A 16,942-nucleotide genomic window follows, 5' to 3' on the forward strand; every position below is an offset into this window, starting at 1 on the left:
AACTTTAAAGTTATTCGTTTCAGTAAAGGCTGCCCTAACCTTGCGTCCTAAAAAAAAAAATCAAATGCAATCAGCCAGCCAGCCCCCTCCCCACGGATACGAGCCAACATATCATGTATGTGCTCTTTCACATCCGGGGGCAGGGGGCTGATATGCACACTTGCTTTTTGTGAAGCAGAGAAGCGAGAAGTGTGGAATGTTAGCTCATTATGTATGCATATGTTCAAGGAGTGCATATACATATTATGCAATGTGTGCATGATGATTGGGGAAAGGGTGTACGTGTGAATGAGCGAGTGTGCAGTGAATGGGGGCGTGAATTAACAGAGGGGGCGCATCCTCTACATTTGCCCCTCCTCCCCAGTTTCTGAAGTGGCCCCTCCCAAAACCAGTTAAGCCGCCCCAAACCCATGAAATGTCGGTTTTGTTGCACCTCTGACAGTGTGGCAGAGCAGTCTGTAAAATGCACTGTTTGGTAGGCAACAAACCAAGCCCACCCAGGAAGTACCCGACACAACTTCTCCTTCACCAGCTATTTTTACGAACACGACATGCCACTGGCACTGCCTTGAAATGTTCGTTTTCAATCCTGATCTTGCATCTATTCGAGTATTGATATATAATACAGAAATGGCTGTACCCAAAGTACAATACTTCACATATGAATGCATGAATGAGGGCAAAATAATCATTAAAGTGGCATTGCTTTTTATGCCTGGTTGCATTTCCGCCACATATTTGTGTGCACTCTTTCTGCATGAGAGTGTTTTTGAAATTCTACAGCCAGACTGGTGGTGAGCATTTATGCTTGCATTTCTTCAGAGCTGCCTAGCCTCTGCTACTGGCCAAGGGTCTTGAGGTTTTTTACTCTTCTTCTCGAGATACCTGTGGAGCTGATGCACACACTCAATGTGACCGGTGACCGGTTAGCTTGTGATCAATCTCATTGCATGCAGTGTGGTTGTTGCGACAGGAACATTGCAGTGGAAGATTTAAGGTAAAGTGTCGCCTGGGCAATTCTGACAAAAGCCTCCGAGTAGGCAGGATGTGGCAGAGTTGCACAATGATTAACTCTAGGTTCCATGTTTTTTTAATGTCTTTTTTCTACTATTGGAGTTGTGTGTTTAGAGGTTTGACTGGCTGTAAACAGTCAGGCCACTCTTCACCACGTTTTGCTGGCAACGTGATTTGCCCAGGATCACCCAAGTTCTCTAAAGTGGGAAATCCGCTCTCTCCTTCCACCTACTAACCCCGTCCAAAATCACATGCTCTCCTCTTACTTTTGAATCCACTCCCCTGTCTCCTGCCATAAACCCCCCCCACCCCCACTCCATCTTCCATTCACTACTCTCTTCATCTTCCATCACACCACACATTCCCCAAACCCTTTGGCCACTGTTCTCTTCACCTTTCATTCACTCTCCCATTCCCGGCAAGGAAAACTATTGTCACAGCCGGAGAGGTGAATCCTAACAAATCATGCCAGAAGTATAAAAGTGACATACCTTTCATTCAACATATGTGCACTGAGTGATAAAAACCCAGAGCGAAAGAAAAACAGTGAGGCAAAATCACTGCCGATCTTCCCATTTGCTCTCCCCTTTCTTCGACCGCCCCTTCAACTTTCATCGCCCAGTCATCTTCCATCCGCTCCCTCTTACCACGATTCCTGTTTACCACCACCACCGTGCACCCGACTATGTGTTCTTGGCGTGGCTGGCTCTTCTCTTCTGCCAGGGTTGAGCAGAGAAGCACCCAGCCCTTATACCATCTCAGCTTCGGCGCACTCCAACAATCCCTCCATCGCACTGTGGCTTATCCCAGCAGGCCGCGGAGAAGGGCTTTGGGGTCCCGGCATCAATGCAAGGGAGAACCAGACAGTTCTTCAGGCGAAAAACATTTGGAAACAACATCTGCTACTTTGTATGGTGAATATAAACGGTTGCTATCATTAAATATGGGGCAACACTAGTCTATTAAAACATGAACACTTTTTTTTGGCAATAGTGTGCACTGCAAAATGTATCACTTCTAGGGTCACCTAATTTTGGCAGGTAAGGCACATTGAGATTAAATAATCGCCCCAGATTCACCCACTTTGGTTAAGTGGTGAAGTTAGAATTTGACCCTAGTCTGAAATGTAATACTTGACCACGTACTGTCACAGCTCCAGTTGGTACAAATATGTGATAATGTTTGGATTTGAAAACCTAAAATAATACAATATTTGAGACAGATGGCTTTAATGATGCACAAGTCACATGATAAAACAACCCTGCATATATACATTAGTGTAGAAACACGTTGCTCAAAATGTGTATGGGGTCATTTTATTTTGAATCCTACATTGCACAAAAGTGACCACTTCCGTTTGCAGTTTAATGCAAAATGACCCCTCCAAGCAAATTTTATTATTTACACTACACAGCGGAAAAGTCAATGAAAAACAAGAGTGAAGTTGCCTTTAATTAGCAATTTCGGGAGCCATCTACACCAGATTCCTTTGGAATCTACCTGCTTTTACCAGGTGTAAAGGTCAGACGGATTCCATTGGAATTCATTTGTTTTCCACCGGCATAAAAATACATCCTGGTGGAAAACCTAGGAAGTTTGGCAGGCGGACCTGAAAGAACAGGCAAATGTGTGAAGTCCACTCTGCCCTCCATTTCTGCCTAACAAATAATACAAAATTCCACAGGACGTAAAAAGTGTTGGTAAAAGCTTTTATCACAATTATTTTCAGTCCATATTACTTGGAAAATGATTCCCTATGATTGTAGCTTTATTTTCCCCATCCTGAATGTAAGCTTACAAGTTGCAGCATGCAAATTAATGAGAACTAAAAATATCCTACAGCCACAAAGTGAAATGAAATGAATGACAAGCTCATTGTGTCACACTGCCTCCACCTTGTTCGGTATCACCATAATCACCCAAGAATCACAAATAGCTGATTAAAACCATATATAATTCTACGAAAAAAGGTGCAACCGCAATGGTCACTGACAGTTAGTTACCTGTGCCCATCAGGCGTCACTAATCACTTCCTTTTGCAAAAACGTGCTGAAACGAGTACAAATTGGGAGGACGTGTGCAGCCTTGGTTCTTTGTCTTTGAGGTGAGACAGGCAGAGTGGGAACAGGGAGCATTGGACATTTGTCCCTCAACCAACTGCTAATCGGCCGGCTAGCTGACAAAAGCAGCAATATATGGGGTTGGCTGGGTCGAGACAGCCCTGCCTCAGACTTTGTCTCAGCACCACCGCAGCTCTTAAGTACATGTCCCAGCATCGCAACCAGCTCTTATCGCTCGGCCTGAAGCCGTCCATAACACCACTACTTGAGTTTTAAAATCCAGACTAAATGACTGTAAATTACACTGTAAGCAGGTGAGGAACTAGGCAGGCAAAATATGACCTGTCAAAGCGCTGTCCCAGCCCGAGGCACTATCACAGTGCCACTGGAATCCTCCATTTCTGCTTCAGAGATTCACGGTAAAGAGTAATATACTGATTAATCCACCAACTATGCGCGAAAAAGCCTAAGCCTCACAACTACAGGTAAGTGGGACGCTAAACCGAGGGGGATAGGGAGATCTCTCTTTAGGTAGAGGGGGACTGGTGAAAGCAGGCGAATTGGTGACCCAGCTCTCAGATGCAGCAGGCAGCGTTCATTCAAGGAGCCCCGTGGTGAAAAACTACAGGCTCCTTGAGTGAAAGGTCTTAGCAGGTACAGCACACAGCTGCGTCCCCCCACCCCCACACACAGACTCAGGCCTCACAACCACTACATCAGTTGTACTGGACCCCAAACTTGTGCCCGCTCTCCCGCCACCTCTCCAAGGTCCCCCTGTGGTTTCCCTGAAATAAGGAGGCAGGACCAGTTGTCAAAGGTGGAAGTCGCGAATGCCACAGCAAGCTTTATTGAACAACAAGCCAGGAGTAAGCTTACAGGTGATTCGTTTCTCCAGCACACCTCAGGATTCTGAGCTGGGCATGGCTTCCTAAGCCACTCTCCCACCCGGCAGTGGTCAGAGGACCCTGCCAGATAGACCGCGCCCCTATCTAGCCCTTCCCTCTAGCCATGACCATTTCTTTTTTTTGGCCCTTAGATTTTCTTTCTTTACATTCTATCCTTTTAATGAGTTATTTCTCATCCTTCACTTCTATTCATTAGTTTCCCCTTTTACATTCTTTTATTCCCCCCACTCTGCGCCCCTCCCCCTCTAACCTGTCCCAAGTTCTGCCATTAACTTGAGTATCTTCACCCCCCTGTGCTTTCTTCCTAGCATACCCTCCCCAATTCCTTCTATGCCCCCATCTGAGTGCCCACTGCTTTGCCTGCCCCCCCCCACTCCTTCCATCGCTAATCGATTCCATCCCAGTACCCTCATTCCCCCGGACTTCCCATACCCCAAACCCCAAGTTTATTTATTCAACCACCTAGTTCATTTCAGTCCTGAACTCCTTGCTGCCCCAATGCCTTACCATCCCCCCAACTCTTTCATTGTCTGACTCATTGCATTCCCCAACTCTTTTCCTTCCCCCCAGTTCTTTCCTTACCCAATTTCTTCCTTTCCCCCAATCTTTATCCATTCCCCAATCCCTTTAATTTCCTTAAGCCTTTCCGTTCCCTTATTTTTCCCAACCTTCCCAACCTCCCCACTACTTCCCGGTCCCCAACACCTGTGTTGTTGGAGTTGGAAGGACTTCCAAGCCCCCTACCCTCACCTCCTTTTCCTGGGCTTCCCCTGAGTCTAGTACTCCTGAGCGCTGTTCTTTCTAAGATAGTGGCTGCACAGTCCCCTTGTGGTATCTGCCAGTGCTTTCTACTGGGATCGACCTGTGACTCTGCCATGACTGTCTGCTGGTTACCGGCGGCAGAAAGTTCCCCCCAGTCACCTGGTCGTGGCTCGCCCTAGGACAAAGGACTTTTTCAATAACAACCACCTTTCATCAAGCACGCCTATCCAACATTCACTACCGGCATTGATGGCAGCAGGCGGCCACCCAGACTGTATCCGGTGGCGTGACAAACAATGGAGAGGACCTCAGTTCCTGGCCTTCATCCTTGTGTGAAGGTGTCTCTCGTACAGTCGGTAACGCAACTGGGTTCTTTATCCAGAGGGCCCTCTGCCTGCAGGTGGTGGAGTCACAAAGTACATTCAAACCTACACTGATTCGGCTCCATGCACAGAGACCCCCCTGTCCGAGGACGGCAGAGTGTTAAATTAGGAGAGAAAGAACCCTGGCGTACCCCCCATTGCAAACCCATCGGTTGAAACCTGCGCACCTAGACATTTACAATGTGATTAGAGGGTGCTTGATCCAACCCATGCTAATTACCCATTCTATGTCCAATGTCGTTCAGGGTCCTGTGGATGATGAGCTCATTCAGCTATCCTTTCATTGGGCTCATAATTTAATCTCACTGTTAATTGTCTGCAAAATGTTGGGAGTTCACAAGCATGGCACCACTGCCCTATAAGATCCCAATCCAATTGGCATCCCTGTTATTCTTGGGCCCATACTCAGATAATTTGGACTAAAATAGCAAGCGTGAACAATTCCTCCCAATTAACCTTCTGCACTACCGCTCATCCGTTTCCTTGGCAAAACGAGTGCCCCGGAAGTGTAGCACTCACACCCCTACCTGCTGTCCATCCTGCTACCCCCAATTATTTCACTTCTTTTGGCCACCTCTTGACCATTGTGTATCAACCACAGCCTTTCATACCTTATCCACCCATTCAGGGTTCCATAATTACTGCTGATCACTTTCCCTGTTCATACCCCAGCATTTACATCAGGGGCTCTTATACATCTGCCTCATCTAAGGGACCGTGTTAAGAAAGCAAAGGTCATGTCCCTTGTAAACTCCCAAAAAGAACCCGATACATGCCCCAGTCTACCTCCTCCCCCAGGCCACTTAGAACACCATTGCTTTCAGATGTACATGCTTGGTTCAAAGGCCGGCACCCTTACACTTCTCCAGCATAGTTATTGTGTTTATGGTGTGCCTATTACTTACTCCCCCCATGTTTATCTTGGCCAAACTCTGTTCGATTAAACCATTTATCTACAGATACATAGTTCGTCCTTGTTTCTCTACAATACTAGCCTTGTCAATTTTTTCATTTGGAAGTCACACTTCCTCTAGAGCTATTCCTCACAGGCCATGTTGCCTTCACTGTTTACATGATCAGGTATATGGTGCACACTGATATCCGGACAGCCCACGCAACAATTTATACATGATATCTTTAAGCGTGTGTTTCGACAACAGGTTTAACAACCTCCCAAACAGTCACACCTGGACAATCCGTGAAGTGCAATGATTCAAGGCATGACCAATGACACCATGAAAGATTCTATATGTAGATTTATACTCCCCACAGCCACAACTCCCGGAAACCAAGGCATGCCTTTGTTACAAAGGTGTAGGCTACTGAACACGGCCCTCCAGATAAGGGGTGTATCGGCCATTTTCTTCCTAAAGTTGGGACATACAGAGACAATTAATATTATGGAGTAACATTACTCCCAACAAAATTTAGGAAAAGAAGTTTAGAATCTTGCACACCTGCTTTCACCCTCACTGCCCCATGGATATGTTTGGGTCAGTAGTGCACGTTGTACCCCGGGGAGAAACTACTATTACTACTGCCTGATCGGAGGAAGTAAACATGTACCTTTTAATGTGCATCAATAACTAGGTGCAAAGAAGTACATATTACAAAAGATCTCGTTTTACAGTAAGCTGGAATTTCCTTGCTTATAAATTACTCTCATTGGGAATCTGAAGTGCTGACACCTGCAGGCAGCCCCTGTAACAGTGCAGCGCTTCAGCTACACAGGCTGCCTGAGGTGTTGGCATGGCTGGGGTTAGTCTGGGGTGGGCCGCGATAGGGCCCTTGCACGGGAGCCCTTTCTTGAGACTCTCGGGGCTCTGCCCCAGCTAGCCCCGGCCCACATGAGCCCTGAGCACAGTCCAAATTCATATATATATATATATAATACATTACTCACCGTAATCGTATTTCTGATGCTTGTATCTGCTTAGATCACATGCTGTGCATAGGCCGACATCTAGTGGAAGCTGCGGAGTATTACAGTTTGTTTTTCAAAACTCTAAAATGGGCGTCGACACAGGCGTGCCAGTAATACTATCCCTAGTGTGACGTCCACTGTACCCAAGATCCCTCACGCGTCTAGGATCCTCAGATTGTATTTTTTCTGACATGAGGAAGCATGAGGAGTAGCGTGAGTACAGATGATCCAAGCAGATAGACAGAAAGGTAAGACTACCAGCAATCATGCGCCTTCTCTCGGAGGGGAGGAAGGGTGGGTCGCATGTGAATCTAAGCAGATACAAGCATCAGAAATACGATTACGGTGAGTAATGTATCCCTTCTGAGGCTTGTGGAATCTGCTTAGATCACATGCTGTGCATAGATTAGCGAGCAGTACCAGAAGAAGGAGGTGGGATGTGAGAAGAGTCATGAGCAAACAGGTGTCTCAGAACCGCTTGTCCCACTTGTGTATCTGTCTTGGAATGAGTGTCAATGCAGTAATGCTGAGTAAAAGTGTGAATAGAGCTCCAAGTAGCTGCTTTGCAAATGGTGTCGAGGGGAACATTTGCAATGAAAGCCAGAGTGGCCCCAATGCCTCTAGTAGAGTGGGCTCTTGGCGTAAAAGGCAGAGTTTTTTCAGAAAGAGAGTAACACAGCTGTATACAGTTGATAATCCACTTCGAGATAGCGCCTTTAGAGACGCAATCTCCCTCTCTGCCTGTAGCTACGGAGACAAACAGTTGATCTGTTTTCCTTAGCGGTCTAGTTTTGTTTACATAGTAGAAGACCGCCCTATGCACATCTAGGGTGTGTAGTTTCACCTCAGCCGAGCTTTGCGGGTTCTGGAAGAAAGACGGAATTTCGATGGACTCGTTTACATGGAATTTAGATATAAATTTAGGTGAGAACCTAGGGTGTGTGCGTAAAACCACTTTGTCTTTGTGGATAGTAAAGAAAGGATCCTGCACTGACAGAGCCTGAATTTCACTGACCCTTCTTATACAGGTAATGGCTACTAAGAAGGCAGTTTTATAAGTCAGGTGTTTGAGACTACTTTTATGCATGGGTTCGAAAGGGGGGCCCATGAGCTTAGCTAGCACCACATTAAGGTCCCATCGTGGCGGTGGGTTAGAAATAGGAGGGTGAAGTCTCTTTACTCCTTCCATGAAGGCTTTAACTACTGGTACTTTCCACCACGACACCTTGTTATGGCATGTGGTGTAAGCCGAGAGGGCAGCCAGGTGTACTTTCAGAGAGTTAAAAACCAATCCTGCATCCAGCAGGTGGAGCATGTATGTCACGATGTTGGAAGGAGTGCAATCAACCGGGTTGATTTGTTTATTCTGGCACCAAATAACAAATCTCTTCCACTTGTCAAAGTAACAGTGCCTTGTGTTTGGTTTCCTGGATTCTTTTAGGATGTCCATACACCTCTGAGGTAAATTGAGATGTCCAAACTCTATGACCTCAGGAGCCATGCTGCCAGGTTCATTGAATTGGGTTGCTGGTGCACTGTTTGACCTTGTTGCTGGGACAGTAGGTTGTACCAGGCTGGGAGTTTGATGGGCTCGCACACCGCCATCCTGCGTAGGTGTGGAAACCATGGTTTTCTCGCCCACATGGGAGCAACTAGGATGAGCGTCATCGATTCCTTGTTCATCTTGTACACTACCTTCCTGATGAGAGGAGTTGGTGGAAAAGCGTACGCAAACATCCCTGACCAGTTCATCCACAGGGCGTTCCCTTGGGAGTCTGGCTGGGGGAACCTGGATGCAAATCCTGGGCATTGTTTGTTTTCGCTTGTGGCGAATAAGTCTATGGTGGGGAAACCCCACTGAGAGAAGAGATCTTCTACGATCTTTCTGTGAAGGACCCATTCGTGTTCTTCTGGGAGGGAGTCTCTGCTTAGAGCATCCGCTAGGGAATTGAGCTCCCCTGGAACATGTTGCGATGACAGGAAGATGTTCCGTCTGAGTGCCCATATCCAGATTTTCTGGGCAAGCTTGGACAGATTTGGCGAACGAGTCCCTCCTTGCTTGTTCAGATAGAACATGGCTGTCGTGCTGTCCGTCCGGATCTGCACCGACAAGTTTATTAGATGGGGCTCGAACGCCCGAAGCGCTCTGAATACTGCCAGAAGCTCTAGCAGGTTGATGTGGTTCTTGGCTACTGAGTGAGACCAGAGACCCTGAGCTGTGTGGTGGAGATGGTGAGCTACCCACCTAGTCAGGCATGCATCTGTAGTCATCACTGCCTGTACTTCAGGATCGTAAAAGGGTTTTCCCCTTGCGAGATTCTCTCTTGTCCACCAGTGTAGGCTCTGTACAAGTGTTGGCGAAACGACCACTAGATCGTCCCACTGACCACTTGCCTGAGACCACTGTTTCGCCAACCATTCCTGCATAGGACGCATGCGCAGTCGCGCGTGGGGGACCAGGTAAATGCATGACGCCATCATGCCCAGTAACCGCATTGCTTTGCGTACCGTTATTTGTTGACCGGACTGATAATGTGGAATTTGCAGTAGTATATTCCGAATTCTCTCTTCCGAAGGGAAGGTCAACCCTTTCTGAGTATCTAGGATCGCTCCCAGGAACTGTTTTGAGGTGCTTGGCACTAGGCTTGACTTCTTCTCGTTGATTGAGAAGCCTAATTCGTGGAGGAGGTCGATAGTCCTTTGAATGTTTGTCCTGCAAATTCCTGGGGTTTCCCCCGTTATGAGCCAGTCGTCCAGATAAGGGTACACTGGGATTGCCTCCCTGCGTAGGTGTGCAGCTGCCACCGCCAGTACCTTGGTGAATACCCTGGGTGCTGAAGCTATCCCGAAGGGCAGTACCTTGAATTGGTAGTGGCGACTGTCCACCGTGAAGCGCAAGTACTTTCTGTGTGCCGGGAGCATGGAAATATGAAAATAAGCATCTTTCATATCCAAGGTTGCCATGTAATCCCCCTTTTCTAGGAGGGGGGATTACCTCTTGTAGCGTGGTCATACGGAATTTTTGGGGCTTGACATACTTGTTGGCAGGCCGTAAGTCCAGTACTGGGCGCATTGTCAAATCTTTCTTTGGCACAAGGAAGTAAGTTGAATAGGTACCCTTGTTTACCTGGTGTCCTGGGACGAGTTCTATCGCGTCCTTTTCTAGCAGAATGGCAATCTCCTCGAGAAGGATCTTCTGATGTTCTAAGGAGTGTACTGTTTGTCGTGGAGGATGGTTCCGGGGACGCTGCAGTAATTCTATACAATATCCTGTGGACACTGTTGACAGCACCCATCTGTCTGAGGTGATCCCTTCCCAAGCCTGGGTGAAGTTGGAAATGCGTCCCCCTACTGGGGTTGCGTGAGAAGGGACCCTGAACTGAGCGTCACTGCTTTGGTGGGGGCGTGCCACCTCCCTTGTTGGGGCTGCCTCTGCCTCTTCCACGCCCTCTCTTGTTACCCCTGCCGTAACTTTGGGTAGACTGCTGGCTGTTGTTCCACTGTGTACCCTGTACCTGGGCATAGTTGCCTCTTTGTGAATTTTGGCCACGTGGGCGACGAAAATTACTATTCCCCCTCTGGTTAGGGGGTTTGTTGGTTAGTTGGCCAAGGGATTTCAGTGTCTCGTATTCGTCCTTGGCGTTTTTAAGATCGTCTTCGACCGCTTTCCCAAACAATAGATCGGGTTCCACCGGCTTGTCTATTAATGAAGCCTGAGTTTCTGTTTTGAACCCCGACTGCCGTAACCACGCATGTCTTTTGATAACAGTACCTTCTGCTATCAATCTTCCTGCGTTGTCCGCGGCGTCGAAAGTTGCTTTTAATATGCAACCAGACACGTCTCTCCCTTCTGCCGAGATCCGAGCCAATTGGCCCTTTAACGGTTCAGGAGCAGAGGCTATGAGCGCCGCGACCTCTTCCCATTGATGGCAGTTGTAGCTGGCCAACAGGGTGGTGGAGTTAGCAATCCTTGCTTGGTAGGCGGACGTTGAGGCTACCTTCCTGCCAAACCCGTAAAGTTTCTTGCTCTCCTTGTCTGGAGGAGCTTCTGATGAAGATAAGGGTGTTCCAGCCCTCTTCCGAGTGTTGGTAACAACTAGGGAGTCTGGTTTAAGATGTCCTCTTATATAGAGAAGGTCAGACTGGGCTGCCCGGAAAAGCTTTTCGACCCTGGGGTTGACTGCTCTGGTGAGGTTTGGGTTCACCAGGGACGGATCTATTCTTCGTTGGATGGATTTAAGGATAGGGATGGTCTGAGCGACCGGCCTCCTTTCTCCCACCAACTCTTCTGCGAAGTCCCTTTCCTCCTGTACACCGTGGGTGTCGATGTGAAAATGTTCTGCTGCGCGAGCGAGAACCTCATTAAGGAGGGGCTGGTTATCGACTGGCGAGTGGGTAACTGGGGCTTCGTTCTCTACCGGGGAATCTACTCTGTAAATTTCCTGCTCATCTTCTCCCTCCTCCTGAGCCTCATCATCCGCATAGTATTCCGTCCCGGCTTGTTCCTCCATAATTTCAAACTCCTGGTCCCCCTTAGGGAATGGAGTAGAGTAAGGCTGCACCTCGAAGGGTTCAGGTCTTTCGAACCGGGGCTTTTTACTTAGGGGGATAGGATCAGTGGAACCTGAGGGTGTGGCCCCGTGAGGGTCATACGAGAGGAAATGCTCTGGATTCTTGTCGTAGAAATCAGCCAAGGAAGACATCCTTGACATGACCCTGTCTATGTCTTCACTGGACCATTCTTTGGAACAGGCTATGACTTTAGTAGGCAATTTAGGGGACTTATCACGGGTACCCTTGCTGGATGTTGATCCCTCAGTAGACTTGTATTTATCTGTTTGCTTAGGGGGGAAGGATGGTCGTACAGGAGTGGAAGAATGTGCTTTCCGCTGTTTCCCCCCCTCCCCGTGCGTGGAAAAATGTTTTCCCTGTCCCTTGGAGGCCCCGGAGACTTTCGACGCCTGGCGTCGAGGATCGGGAGAGGTATCTGTGTTTTTCGAGCGTGGGGCTTCACTGGTGTTAACTACGGGCTCCGTCTCTTGGAGCGCGGCCTGGGGGTGGAAGTCGTCTTCGTCCTCCGACGATCGAACTTCCGTTAGTCTAGGGAGCGAGGCACTCTTGGCAAGAGTGGATGATTGCCTTGCGTCATGAGGCGATCTCGATCGAGAGCGCCCAGAGGACACCGAGCCGGACCGTTCTATTTGTGCCTCTTTCCGAGAAGTCGACGTCGTCGAGGTTCGGTTGGACTTAGTGTGCTTAGTGTGTGTAGGGTGTGTAGCGCTTGCGTCGCCGGGGGTCTTCCCCATAGCCGCCCTGCCGGACGACATTCCGAGGTCGGGGACCTGCGCTCGGCTGTCTTTCGACGCCGTAATGCCCTCGCCGTCCGAAAGTACGGCGTCGCTGCCATCGCTGAAGGCGCCCTCCGCTGCCATGGCCGCCTGCCTGGCGTGGTGGGCCCAACGCTTAGTTGAACGGTCCTTAAGTGTCTTAGGTTCGCTCTGCAGTTCGCTTCGGGGTGGTCCCTCGGCAAGCAGAGATTGCACGTGGCGTGCCTGTCGACCCAAGGGTATTTGCGGTTGCACTTGGGGCAGAATTGGAAAGGGGTACCCTCCATACGCACCTTGAGGCAGCGGGCTGTTAAGTGTAGGAAATGTATAAGGTGTACCTATATACCAAGAGTGTAGAGTATGTCCAACCCCCCACTCTCCCTACTTGCAGGGCCGAGGCCAGAGGCCTTCCAAGGCCCGAGCCGAGGCCAGAGGCCTTCCGAGGCCCAAATCCGTCGTGCAGCAGCCGACGGTCGATTTCTTCTCCAGCCGGCGTCGAGTGTCGAAGTTCGACGTTGGGATGGGGAAGGATGTAAATTAATCAATATTTTGGCAAAAGTATGGCTAAGGCCAGGGGACTCCGCAAAATGCTTCCGACCAGTATGGCGGAAAAAAACAATCTGAGGATCCTAGACGCGTGAGGGATCTTGGGTACAGTGGACGTCACACTAGGGATAGTATTACTGGCACGCCCTGTGTCGACACCCATTTTCGAGTTTCGAAAAACAAACTGTAATACTCCACAGCTTCCACTAGATGTCGGCCTATGCACAGCATGTGATCTAAGCAGATTCCACAAGCCTCAGAAATATATATATCTTGTCCTCACTCTTTATCTCGCTGACAGTATGATCCGTCAGTGGTGTTGATGGATACCGAGGATGAGCCTCATTGGGTTGCTTCTTGATCTGTGTTATCTTGCCACAGTAGAGTTGGTTTCACAGGGACAGCACTGATTTACCAGCACTTTTCTGTTAGGGTGAATACTGTGACAAATAAAACTAGCAAAGAACCGAGTGTTCATTACTTGCCCAGAAGAGGTTCATGTTTGAATCACTATCACAGACATATTTCAAATATAAAAAATCTGTGATCACTCATGTTCCCAAAATGCTCTTTGCTTTTGTGCAAAGTTCCAGGGCTTTGTCTCTCCTGCAGCTGCTCAACAACTTCACTTTACTCGGTTCCTTGAGGAGATCTGGGAGGTGTTCGGACTGGGCTGAGGCTCTGCCCCTCAGACCCCACCCATCTCACTCTCTGACCGAAACCCCACCCATGAAAGGGGTGTGTGTTTCTAGAGTAAATTGTATCTATTTCCAGCACTGACCGTAAAACAATGTTCATAGAGTCGCAAAGAATAGAACCTGCATCAGTGAATCAAATAAATTGTCTGTTTTACTGCAGTAAAAAACAAACAATTTCATTCAGACAATGACGTTGTTTAATCCCATAGGCCCCAGGGACAGGGCAAATAAGCATAGCCTTGAGCAATAATGGGTGGATGTTTTGAACAGCTGTTGGAGTGACCAAAATCCCAGGATATTTGATTTCGGAATGTAGGCAACTCTGACTTTCTTTTATTAGAGCAGCAAAGAAAATGCAAAAGGAAAAAAACTACATTTCCCAACATCATCGGAGAGAAAAATTGATGTAGTGTTAACACTCGCAACAAGTGGCCCTATAACTTGTCAGTCCGACCTGCAAGTCCAGCCCGCCTCCAATTCCTCCGGTTTCTTTGCTGGTCAATAGCAGATTAAGTATTCGTTTTGGCTGCCCCTTTAGTCAGTGATTAATGCTCGCTTCATATTCATGGTATAACATATTCTGGCATGCTCAGCAATTTGTAAATTACGGAAGCCTTGTAGTGTCCAGTGCCATGTCCTGCTTGTAGAAGCGATCGGCACATCTCTGTGCACAGGCTTCTCACAGAGGTTCAGTGCCCACGTTTGTTATGGTTTTCCTCTATATGGGATCCTCGCTACTAAACGCGGACACACACAAACCCTCTCTGAGACTTTTCCTCTCCACCAGCGCACCACTGATCAATCTGCAATGGAAGAGATGTGTCAAGACAACCAGAATGTAGTTCAACACCTTTATTCCTACTCACAATTCAGGTTTGGGTTGGATGCACATGAAAGGGGAAAGTGCATATCTGAAAACAGAGACTGGCCTACCTGGCTTAGCTATTTCAAACGGTGAACTGAGTGGTAACACTGAAATGGTTTCAAAGTTTCCTACACTGGTGAAATGCTTGGAAAACTCCCCAAATCTTTCAATCTGCTGATTGTCTTGGACAGGAGTGCTTACCTTTGGCATACTCACCTGCCTCTTCTACAAAGTATGGGAGGGAACAAACACCTGTGCGGTCTAGAAGCTCCAATTATAAATAAATAGTTACTCACCGTAGTGACTAACGTACTCTTAGTCCATAGTCCCCTTTCCTCCATACTGCATGGGCGTCCCGCACTAGGGACGGAAGACAACCTTTTTCACAAGAAATGAACCTTCTTCCCCTTTAAATTTAGAGGCGCAGCCCTTGGAGCATGCGCTCCCCTGACTCCGCCCACAAGCGCCACTCCTCAGTACCCATTGATGCGTAAACAATATTTAACATTGCCTAATGACACCAGTATTATTAGGGGGCAGATGGGGGGGATATAGAGAGGAAAGGGGACTATGGACTAAGAGTATGTAATTCACTACGGTGAGTAACTATTTATTACTCTTACATCCCGTCCTCTTTCCTCCATACTGCATGGGTCGATTACAACTGAATGTAGCCCTAGGGTGGAGAGGAGAACCTCCTTAATAAAAACGGATTCCTTAGAACCGCCTGTCCGAAAGACACATTTGACTTAGAGCCGGCTTCCAAACAGTAATGCTTACAGAAAGCCGAAGAAAATGAGTGACAGGCTCAGGGCAAAATGCATACCCCAGACTACAAATGAGGGTGAAATATCAATTACTCCATGACTGGATTCTAGGAAATGGCCTTTCAATGTTGGTCATTCCAAAAGAAATGGCAGGAACCCTTTTTGGAGGAATTTCAGGAAAAGCTATTCATTTTCACCAGACTTTTGGCCAATATCATGGATCTGGCAGAGAGGGCTTGCAATACTGTGACATTAGAGGTGCTGAGCTCGTGTTTGCAGAGGACAGATTGTCTCTTAGGCAATACCACTGCCCCATGTCACATGGGCAATGCATGGGGGACCCTATGAAAATTGACAAAGTTACCAGAATTAGTCTGTATGGAGTCAGGATAGCCCGCCTGGCGACTTCTTTTACCAAAAGAATGGTGAAGACTGTCAGCATTTGCAAGACAAGGCCCAAATCTCCAGAAAGAGCTTCACAACCAAGTTTTTGCCAGGGCCGGATATGGCTGAAGCTGCTGACACAGCCACTATGAATGAGGTTCCAGTCTCTCAGTACAGGCAGGAAAATAGAAAAGACAGTCTTGGTATGGTGAAAACGCTTCTAGAGCGCAACATCCACCTTGAAAAGGAATAGCGGTGCTGAACAAGAGAAAACAACAGAAAGAGAGACCCATGATAGAGCACCTAACCCAGCCCAGACAGGAAATCCAATATTATGTCGGAAACAAGAAAGTCTTTATTTTGTGTTTTAAGTCGAGATTGTTTGAGATGCCATGAAGGAACACAAGCAGGGAGTTCCAGTGCTTAGCCACCTGAACAAAAAACGAGCTCCCAAGCCCCTCATCTTTCCAATCTGAATTTAGGGGTAACAAGGAGATCCATCGAGGCAGAGTGGAGCACTCTGAAAGGTTGACACTTGCTACTCAACAAAACAGGGTGCAGAGTTGAAAAAGGCTTTATGAGTGATAAAGCGTGAGGGGCAGGAGAGATATGATCTCTGTGGCCTGTGGCCCAAGTTCAACAGTAACCTCGCTGCTGCATTTGGACCCTCTAAAACCTTCGATTAGATGACTTGGATAATCCCAGATAGATCACGTTACAGAAGTGGAATATGTGGGAATGCAAAATAATCTAAGAGCCTCCTTAGAGAGCGCAGGTGGATGAAGCAGGTGCTAGAGACTCCGGAGATTTGGGCATTGAGAGATAATGACGCATACAGCTACACCTTCCAAAGAGTAGGGAAGTCATAACTATGCATGGAATGGATCTAAACAGCCTGTCACCACCAGTGAGAACAGAACAGGTGATGGTTCCTCAAGTTGCAAGTCAGGTTTCTCTATTTCATTAAACACTGGTAAAGTAGTAGGAGGAGCGCGTAGGTGTAACAATCTGTGTAGGGCTTCCACCTGGAGATTTACAGCCCCCTTTCCCCTTTAAGCAAAAACTAAGATCCAATAAAACTCTCGGATCAGGTGAAGAGTCTGATGTACAGGTAAGTGGTGGAACTTGCCACTCAGAAGGTTGCCAATGGTGATCACTCCAGAGGTTTCATTAACAATCTATTCCATGCAATAAAACCCCTGAAATTCAGCGGGTAGGGGAAGTGGCAACCACCTTAACTTTGAGTCGCATCCTCCCCCTCGTCGATGTCCCCCTTGATGCCATTTTTTTATCTCATTGCTAATATC

At 47.8% G+C, this 16,942-nt stretch overlaps 1 protein-coding gene across 1 annotated transcript in view; it reads right to left on the reverse strand.

Annotated features, from left to right (window-relative positions):
* COP1 (COP1 E3 ubiquitin ligase) overlaps positions 1-16,942 on the reverse strand; it is a 1,876,694-nt gene that overhangs the window by 628,100 nt on the left and 1,231,652 nt on the right. The window lies entirely within an intron of this gene.

This window comes from Ambystoma mexicanum, chromosome 1q (genome assembly GCF_040938575.1).
Source record: "Ambystoma mexicanum isolate Mex_15411 chromosome 1q, UKY_AmexF1_1, whole genome shotgun sequence".
NCBI lineage: Eukaryota > Metazoa > Chordata > Amphibia > Caudata > Ambystomatidae > Ambystoma > Ambystoma mexicanum.